The sequence below is a fragment of the Mandrillus leucophaeus genome, unplaced genomic scaffold, assembly GCF_000951045.1.
Source record: "Mandrillus leucophaeus isolate KB7577 unplaced genomic scaffold, Mleu.le_1.0 Scaffold274, whole genome shotgun sequence".
Taxonomy (NCBI): domain Eukaryota; kingdom Metazoa; phylum Chordata; class Mammalia; order Primates; family Cercopithecidae; genus Mandrillus; species Mandrillus leucophaeus.
In genome coordinates this window covers 293,107-303,692 of record NW_012102854.1, presented here as the reverse complement: position 1 = coordinate 303,692, position 10,586 = coordinate 293,107, and positions in this window count along the sequence as shown.

Sequence of the window (10,586 nt, the reverse complement as noted above, 5' to 3'; positions counted from 1 at the left end):
GCCTGGGCAAGAGAGTGAGACTCCGTCTCAAAAAGAAAATACAATCAAAAAAAAAAAAAGAAAATACAATCATGAACCCAGAGATTATTTAAGGATGTTTTGTTATCTAAGAAAACTTCCATTGTAGGATATATAAACAATTCACAAAAGTATTTGTATACTAATCATTGAGCATCTTTCCATAATCATGCTCATAACTTTCAGTTTTAACATATTCTTTGCATGAAAAACTGACTAAATAGTTTCTTATGAAACTGTCTGTATTTCAGTTTTTTTGTTTGTTTTTTGAGACAGTTTCACTCTTGTTGCCCAGGCTGGAGTACAATGGGACGATCTCGGCTCACCACAACCTCTGCCTCCTGGGTTCAAGCGATTCTCCCACCTCAGTCTCCTGAGTAGCTGGGATTACAGGCATGCACCACCATGCCTAGCTAATTTTGTATTTTTAGTAGAGACAGAGTTTCTCCATGTTGGTCAGGCTGGTCTCGAACACCTGACCTCAGGTGATCTGCCCACCTCGGCCTCCCATAGTGCTGAGATTACAGGTGTGAGCCACCGCACCCTGCTGTATTTAAATTTTTTTTTAACAATCATCATTCTGTTTTCCACAGTGGCTTCACTATTTTATATTCACAATGGCAATGCAAAAAGGTTCAGATTTCTCAGGCCAGGTGTGGTGGCTCATGCCTGTAATCCCAGTGCTTTTGGAGGCTGAGGCGGTCCGATCAATTGAGGTCAGAAGTTCAAGACCAGCCTGGCCAACATGGCGAAACCCCATATCTACTAAAAATACAATAATTAGCAGGCTTAGTCGTGCGTGCCTCTAATCCCAGCTACTCAGGAGGCTGAAGCGGGAGAGTTGTTTGAACCAGGCAGGCAGAGATTGCAGTGAGCAGAGATCGCGCTACTGCACTCCAGCCTGGGAGAAAAAGCAAGACGTCATCTCAACAAAAAAAAATTAGCTGGGCATGGTGCTGGGGTCCTGTAATCCCAGCTACTTGGGAGTCTGAGGAAGGGGAATAGCTTGAACCTGGGAGGCAGAGATTGCAGTGAGCCATGATTGTGCCACTGCACTCCAGTCTGAGTGACAGAGTGAGACTCCATCTCCAAACAAACAAACAAAACAAGTTCAAATATCTTTTTTTTTTTTTCTTTTTTTTTTTTTTTTCTGAGACGGAGTCTCGCTCTGTCGCCCAGGCTGGAGTGCAGTGGTCGGATCTCAGCTCACTGCAAGCTCCGCCTCCCGGGTTTACGCCATTCTCCTGCCTCAGCCTCCGGTGTAGCTGGGACTACAGGCGCCCGCCACCTCGCCCGGCTAGTTTTTTGTATTTTTTAGTAGAGACGGGGTTTCACTGCGTTAGCCAGGATGGTCTCGATCTCCTGACCTCGTGATATGCCCGTCTGGGCCTCCCAAAGTGCTGGGATTACAGGCTTGAGCCACCACGCCCGGCCAAAAGTTCAAATTTCTCCATATTCTTCCCATCACTTATTTTCCTTTAAAAATTTTTTTGAATTATAGCCTTTTTTGTGGGTGTCAAGTATCTCATTGATATTTTGATTTACATTTCCCTAATGGTTAATAATGTAGGTTTCTTTCATTCTTGAATATATTTTGCTGAAAATAGGATTTGGGATTGAGAGTTCTTCCTTTTAGCACTTGAAAAATTTCACTTATTTTTGGTCTTCATAGTTTCTCATAAGAAATCTGCTATTTAAAATTTTTTGCCTCTAAAAATATGGTATTTCTCTCTTGCTACTTTCAACATTTTTATTTTTTGTCTTTAATTTTCTTTGATTTATTTTTTTATTTTTATTTTTGAGATGGAGTTTCACTGTTGTTGCCCAGGCTGGAGTGCAATGATGTGATCTCTGCTCACTACAACCTCTGCCTCCCAGTTTCAAGCGATTCTCCTGTCTCAGCCTCCCAGGTAGCTGGGATTACAGGTGCGTGCCACCACACCTGGCTAATTTTGGTATTTTTAGTAGAGACAGGGTTTCACCCTATTGGCCAAGCTGGTCTCGAACTACTGACCTCAGGTGATCTGCCTGCCTCGGCCCCCCAAAGTGCTGAGATTACAGGTGTGAGCCACTGCACCTGACCTTGTCTTTAATTTTCGCAAGTTGGGGATGATGTGTTGTGGTGTTACATTTTGGGGATGGGAAGAGTTATCTTGTTTAAATTCACTCAGCTTCTTGAATCTGTCTTTTGCCAAATTTGGTGAGTTTCCAGCAATTACTACTTTAAGTCCTTTGTGGTAGGGGAGAGGGGTTGTCTTGCTCTGTCACCCAGTCTGGAGTGCAGTGGCATGATCACAGCTCACTGCAGCCTCGACCTCCTGGGTTTAAGCGATCCTCCCACCTCAGCTTCCTGAGTAGCTGGGACTACAGGAACGCACCACCAGGCCTGGCTAACTTCTGTATGTTTTATAGAGACAGGGTATCCCCATGTTATCCAGGCTTCCTTAAGTACTTTTTCAGCCCTGTCTTCTTTTTCCTCTCCTTCCAGGATTTCAAGGGCATGAATGTTAATCTTGTGTTACATTCTCACAGTTCCTCATTCTTTTCATGTTATTTTTTTCAGTGTACTATCTCTCTGTTGTTCAGATTGGGTAACTCCTATTGTTCTGTATTGCAGTTCACCGATTCCTCTGTCGCCTCTGTTTCCACTCTTTGTCCCTCCATTTGAGCTTATTTTAGTTATATTTTCAATTCTATATTCTCTGTTTGGTTATTTTGCATGTCTTCTAATTTCTTGTCTGGACTAATTCTTTGTTGAGCTATTGTATCTCATTTGTTTCAAGTGTGTGATTGTTCAGGCATTTTTATGATGTCTGCTTTATGTATTTATCAAATAATTCTGACATCATTGTCATCTTCATGCTCTTATCTTTTTGAGATTTTCCTGGTTACGATTATTGAATTTCCACTGAAATGTGCAATTTTATCTATTTCGAGATTGTAGATCTTATTTAAACCTGTTTTAGCTGGCTTTCTGATACCACCCTGGCATGGTCCCTGGCAAGTGTGCCATTTTGCTGTGCCACATAGGGGGTGAGAATCCAGATTTCCCACTCACCCTCCACTGACACCTGGGCGGAAGTGCTCTTCCTCACAGTTAGGTGTGAATGAGGAGTTCTGGCTCCCTATTAGTCACCTTTTTATACCTCTCTTATACCCCAATAAGAGCCAGGGGTGCCTTGTTAATGGTTTCCATTTGCTTTCCACATACACCACAGAGGCAGGGCTGGCCCTGTTAGGCGGGATAGTCGTGAAGATCCTGACTTTACAATGCCTGCTCCGACACTGGCCCAGCAGGTAGTTAAACAAGTACCTTTTTACTGCTGTATATGGGGATGGAAATCCAGGTTCCCCACATGAGTCCAGGGGCCCTACGTAATTCCACCTGTAGTGTGATAGTCCTGGCTCCCTTCAGTCTTCCTGAAACCATCCTGGCAGGGAGGTCAGAGTATCTTGTTACAGCCTAGTGAGAGTAGAAGTCTAGGTTCCCTGCTCAGCCTTTCCTAGGTGCATGTGTGGCATCAGGTGTTTTGGGTTCTTTCTTTCTTTTTTTTTTCCTGTGCTTTTTGGTTAGAGTAGTTTTTTTTTTTGTTTTGTTTTTTGTTTTTTTTGAGACAGAGTCTCACTTCTTCACCCAGGCTAGAGTGCAATGGTGCGATCTCAGTTCACTGCAACTTCTGCCTCCCAGGTTCAAGCAATTCTCCTGCCTCAGCCTCCCGAGTAGCTGGAATTACAAGTACATGCCACCACACCCGGCTAATTTTGTATTTTTAGTAGAGAAGGGTTTTCCCATGTTGGTCAGGCTGGTCTCAAACTCCTGACCTCAAGTGATCGGCCTGCCTCGGCCTCCCAAAGTGCTGGGATTATAGGCTTGAGCCACTGCGCTTGGCTGAGTAGAGCAATTCTTATCTAGAAGTTTTGTCTCACTTAGGTGCCCTTTTCTTGGTCTTTTTCTACACAGAGCAGCCTTTTGTTAGGACTTTTTTTCCTTTTTGAGACGGAGTCTCGCTCTGTCACCAAGCTGGAGTGCAGTGGCACAATCTCGGCTCACCGCAACCTCCACCACCTGGGTTCAAGCAATTCTCCCACCTCAGCCTCCCAGGTATGGGATTACAGGCATGTGCCACCACACCCGGCTAATTTTGTATTTTTAGTAGAGATGGGGTTTCTCCATGTTGGTCAGGCTGGTCTTGAACTCCCAACTTCGTGATCTGCCCTCCTTGGCCTCCCGAAGTACTGGTATTACAGGCATGAGCCACCACTCCTGGCCTGTTATTTGTTTGTTCATTTGTTTTTTCTTTAGGCCAATAATAGATAAAACAATGCCATGTGCCTCCTAATGAGATGCACTGAGAAGGATACAACATCATTGCTGTAATGGTATTTCTGCTTAAAATGTATAGCCTGTATCTAAAATGAGGAAACGTCAGACAAATCTGAATTGAGGTTATTAAGAACAATGATTCTAATTAAATTGCATGAAATAGAGGAAAAGTAAGTAAATACTCTCTATTCCTGAATTTTAATTGGTGGGAGTATCACTTTGACCAGTCCGGCAGTAATACATATCACTAGCACATACATTATGGTATTTATGGACCATTTCCTGCTAAAAGAAACCAGGATTTCTTCGGAGAAGTGGCTGATTCCAAGTATGGGCAGAAAATTTTTAATGAGCCTGCAGTATTTTGTCATACCAGATAATAACAAAGCTAATTTTAAAAATCAGTAGATGAATGACAAAGCACTGCCAACTTGGAAAGGCTTCTAATGACCAAGGATAGGACAAATCAAGCTTAAATATAAAAATAATTTATATTTGAAACATACCAAATACATTTACATTTGAATAAATATAAATTACATTTACATTTATATTTATAAAAATAATTTGTATTTGAAACACACCAAATACATTTAAATTCCCAAATTTATAGCAATATTAAAGAATCAGTGATCACAGAACAATAAGGAGCAAAGTTATTATCTTAAAAACCGGTATCTAAAAGGAAAAAATATATCTTGGTTATCCTATGTGAACAATACCAGTGGGGGTATACAAGTAGCATCAGTGGGCAGCTTCTCTTTGTAAAGTATTCCAGCTAATGTATTTCAATTTTTTTTCTTCTGGAAATAATGTATTTATGTCATACCTGGTCTCCAAACCTGAAAAAAGCAAGAAAACAGATGTTATTTTCCTGCACCAGGGGAAAAAAACCCAAAACCATGGAGATAATTCATGAATTGAAAATAATGTACGTTAGAAATATATTTCAATAATGTTTTTACACAACTTGAAGGAGGCAAAGAGTTTAGAGAGTAATGAAAGAGTATGTGGTGAGGTTGGTGATAAAGCAAATAGGTTGTCATTAGCTCTAAAATTTAAGTGTTTGAAGACTACTCATTCCAAATGACGGAGCAGAAGAAAACTGGCTTCACTGCCCACCAACTGAAAACCAAAAACAAGTGTGCATCACCAAGATTATCACCAACAATATCCTAGAACTCAGATATGAAGATCAGTCAGTTCTGGAGCTACAGAGAAGTAAAAAATCTCTGAGGAGTGGTAGCAGAATCAGACTTCCACACCCATGACACCTCTTCCCCCATTCTGCCTGGCACCAAACATGTAGAAAATTTCCCCTCAACGCATGGTTTCTGTAGTGGAAAAAGTGAGATTGAGGCACACCACCAGCCTCCCCACCATCTTGGCCTTGTCTTAACCCATGGGAAACTCTGGTTTGTAATTTGGCCAGAGGAGATGCCAAATCAGTGTGGTTAGGCCGGGTGTGGTGGCTCACGCCTGTAATCCCAGCACTTTGGGAGGCCGAGGCGGGTGGATCACGAGGTCAGGAGATCGAGACCATCTGGCTAACACGGTGAAACCCTGTCTGTACTAAAAATACAAAAAATTAGCCAGACATGGTGGCTGGCGCCTATAGTCCCAGCTACTCAGGAGGCTGAGGCAGGAGAATGGCATGAACCAGGGAGGCGGAGCTTGCAGTGAGCCGAGATCATGCCACTGTACTCCAGCCTGGGTGACAGAGTGAGACTCTGTCTCAAAATAAATAAATAAATAAATAAGATATATAAGAGCTTTATCCTCTAAGCCCAACATGTAGATCTTGTTTAAACTCAGTGTGGTTAGTCAACAGCACCATGCTGTAGGAGGTTCACTCCACAGATCTCTTGGGCACAAACCCCTAGCCAGCCCTCCCACACGGCCAGAATACCCTCTTTAGGACCTACCCCATTAAGGAAGTGAATTGCTCCAACTGTTACTAAAGCTAAGGCAAACCAGGTTTTAAAGCACCACCTAGAGCTGAAAAGGAGGCAGTAACCTCATGATAAAGAACCTCTAAGCAAATATGTCCAGTAAAAATTGTAACAAGCCAGTCAGAGAACATTGGAATAAATAAATAATACTTCAATGCAAAGACATCAGTGCACATCCATAAGAAACACACCTAAAGAGGGAACCATGATCTTACCAAATGAACAAAGCAAGAAACCAGTAACTCACCCTAACAAGATGGCAATATGTGAGCTCTCTGACAAAAATTGAAAAGAGCAGTTCTAAAGAAACTTAGTGATTTCCAAGATAAGACTGAAAAGCAATTCAGAAATGTATCAAAGAAATTTAACAAAGAAATTGAAAAAAATAGAAAAAACCAGAAATCTTGCAACTAAAAAATGAATTTTCTAAACAATTCATTATAGGCTGTCAATGGCAGAATGGGTGCAACAGAAGAAAGAATCCATGAGCTCCAAAATAAGCTATTTGAAAACAGAAAGTCAGAGGGGGAAAAAAAGAACACAGAATGAAAAGGAACAAAGATCTATAAGATGTAAAAAATTACCTCAAAAAACCAAATTTAAGAATCATTGGTGTTTGGCCAGGTGCGGTGGCTCAAGCCTGTAATCCCAGCACTTTGGGAGGCCAAGATGGGCGGATCACGAGGTCAGGAGATCGAGACCATCCTGGCTAACACGGTGAAACCCCGTCTCTACTAAAAATTACAAAAAACTAGCCGGGCAAGGTGGCGGGCGCCTATAGTCCCAGCTACTCGGGAGGCTGAGGCAGGAGAATGGCGAAAACCCGGGAGGTGGAGCTTGCAGTGAGCTGAGATCCGGCCACTGCACCCCAGCCTGGGCCACAGAGTGAGACTCCGTCTCAAAAAAAAAAAAAAAGAATCATTGGTGTTCAAGAAAGATTTAAGCAAGAGAAAGGGGTACAAAGATTATTTTTAAAAGTATAAATAACTTTCCATTCTTCTTTGGAAAGAAAACTTTCCAAAACTTGAGAAAGATATACATATCCAGGTATAGGAAGGTCAGAGAACACCAAACAGAGTTGACCCAAATGTAACTACCCCAAGTCATATAATAAACTCTCAAAGGTCAAGGAAAAAGAGAGGATCCTGAAAGCAGTAAGAGAAAATAAACAAATGGCATTTAAAGGAGTTCTAATTCATCTGGCAACAGACTTATCAATGGAAACCATACAGGACAGAAGGGAGTCAAATGACATTTTAGAAGTGCCAAAAGAAAAAACATTGCCATCCAAGAATACCATATCCAGCAAAGTTAGCTTTCAAATATGAAAGAGCAAGTTTTTCCCAGACAGACAAACGCTAAGAGAATTCACCACCACCATACCCATGTTACAAGAAATGCTAAAGGGAGTTTTTTTCTTCTTTTTTGTCCTTTTCTTTTTTATTTTTTGAGACAGGGTCTCACTTTGTCACCCAGGCTGGAGTGTAGTGGTGCGATCTTGTGTCACTGCAGCCTCAACCTTCCAGGTTCAAGCAATCCTCCCACCTCAGCTTCTTGAGCAGCTGGGACTACAGGTGTGTACCACCATGCCCAGCTAATTTTGGTATTTTTTTGTAGAGATGGGGTTTTGCCATGTTGCACAGGTTGGTCTTAAACTCCTGAGCTCAAGTATCTGCCTGCTTTGGCCTCCCAAAGTGCTAAGATTACAGGCATGAGCCACCGCACATAGCCTAGGAGTTTTTCAATCTGAAAGAAAGAACATTAATGTTCAAAAAGTTTTTTCAATGAAGGTATGAAACCTACCAGTAAAATTAAGGAAACAGACAAACCCAGGATACTCTACTACTATAAATATGTGTAATTCACTTATAACTCTAGCATGAAGTCAAAAAGACATATCTATCAAAAACAGTAATAGCCACAGCAACCTGTTAAGAGAGAGGTAATATAAACATGCAAATTTGGAGAACTAAAAGTAAAAATATGGGGGGAAGGGGTTAAAGTGTGGAAAATTTTTTTCATTTTATTCTTTTATTTGTGATCTAAGATAGGTTGTCATCTTTTTAAAATAATTTACTGTATCTATAATATGTTTTTTGTAAGCCTCATAGTAACCACAATGCAAAAACCTATGAAAAAGTCACTAAAAATAAAAAGCAATGAATTAAAACACCTTACCAGAGAAAAATCACTTAATCACAAAGGGAGACAGGAAAGAAGAAAGGAGGAGAGGAGTAAAACAAGCAACAAAATGGCTGTTGTAAGTACTTACTTATCAAAAATAATACTGAATGTAAATGAACTCAATTCCCCAATTAAAGGCATAGAGTGGCTGAATGAATAAAGATAAAACTATATGCTGCTGACAAGAAACCCACTTCACCTACTAAAATACACACAGATTGAAAGTGAAGACATGGAAAAAGATACCCCATGCAACTGGAAACAAAATGGAGTCTCTTATGTCTACTTCTTTCTGAATAGACACAGTAACAGTGTATAGTAGTAGGTGTGTATATTTATAGGGTACATGAGATGTTTTGATACAGGAATGCAATGTATAATAATGACATCATGGAGAATAGGGTATCCATCCTCTCAGGCAAATGATCTTTTGTGTTACAAATAATCCAATTATACTCTTTTAGGTATTTTTAAATGTACAATTACATTATTATTGAGTGTAGTCACTCTGTTGTGTTATCGAATAGTAGGTCTTATTAATTCTTTCTTTTTTGTACCCCTCAACCCTCATCACTTCCCCCATGACTTTTCTCAGCCTCCACTAACCATCCTTCTGCTCTCTCTGTGAGTTCAATTGTTTTGATTTTTAGATTCCACAAATAAGTGAGAACCTGTGATGTTTGTTGTTGTGTGCCTGGCTTACTTCACTTAACATAATGATCTCCAATTCCATCCATGTTGTTGTAAATGACAGGATCTCATTCTTTTTTTATGGCTGAATATTATTCCCTTGTGTACATAAACTACATTTTCTCTCTTTTTTTTTTTTTTGAGATGGAGTCTTGCTGTGTCGTCCAGGCTGGAGTGCAGTGTTGCGATCTCAGCTCACTGTAACCTCTGCCTCCCAGGTGCAAGCAATTCTTTGCCTCAGCCTCCCGAGTAGCTGGGATTACAGGTGCCCACCACCACATCCAGCTAATTTTGTATTAAAAATACAAAATTATTTTTACAATTAAAATTTAAATTGAAATACAATTAAAAATACAGCCAAAAATAGTTTTAATTAATAAAACCATAAACCTACAGCAATCATCCTTAATGGTGAACATTAAAAATATTCCCTTGGCCAGGCACAATGGCTCACACCTGTAATCCCAGCACTTTGGGAGGCCGAGGAGGGCAGATTGCTTGAGCCCAGAAGTTCAACACTGGCCTCGACAACACGGCAAAACCCCATCTCTGCAAACAATACAAAAATGAGCCGGGCATTGTGGTGCACACCTGTAGTCCCAGGTACTTGGGAGGCTGAGGTGGAAGGATTGATTGCGCCTGGGAGGTTGAGGCTGCAGTGAGCAGTGATCATGCCACTGCCCTCAAGCCTGGTGACAGAGTGAGACCCTGTCTCACAAGAAAACAGCAACAACAACAAACCTCACTTAAAGAAAGGGTCAAGATGAGGAAACTAATTAGTGTTGTAGACATTCAATATTAGACATATAATCCAAGCTACAAGTATAAATTAAGAAAAGAAATAAGGCATATAGAAAGGAATAGGCAAATACTTTTATTTACAAATAATACCAACATCTCTTTAGACAATTCAATCTCATGAAGAAACCATTTCATCTACTAAAGTAGTTCATCAATGTTACAATCCTTAGACAAAAACCAAGTTTAGTACATAGTAATAGTAATCAATTACATAACAGAAAAAATACCCCAATCGTATTATAAACAAAAACCACAAAGTATCTAGAAATAAGTAAAACAAGAAATGTGTACACTTTTATGCTAAAAATATAAAGACTTACTAAAGCACATAAAAGAATACCTACTGAAATAAAGAGATATACCAGGTACAAGAGAAAAACTCAATGTCGTAAAGATGTCAGTAATGATTCTTTTCTTTCTAGTACTATGGCAGACTAGAAATATTGAAACTCCAGGCCGGGCGCGGTGGCTCACGCCTTTAATCCCAGCACTTTGGGAGGCCAAGGCGGGCGGATCACAAGGTCAGGAGATTGAGACCACGGTGAAACCCCGTCTCTACTAAAAATACAAAAAATTAGCTGGGCGTGGTGGCGGGTGCCTGTAGTCCCAGCTACTTA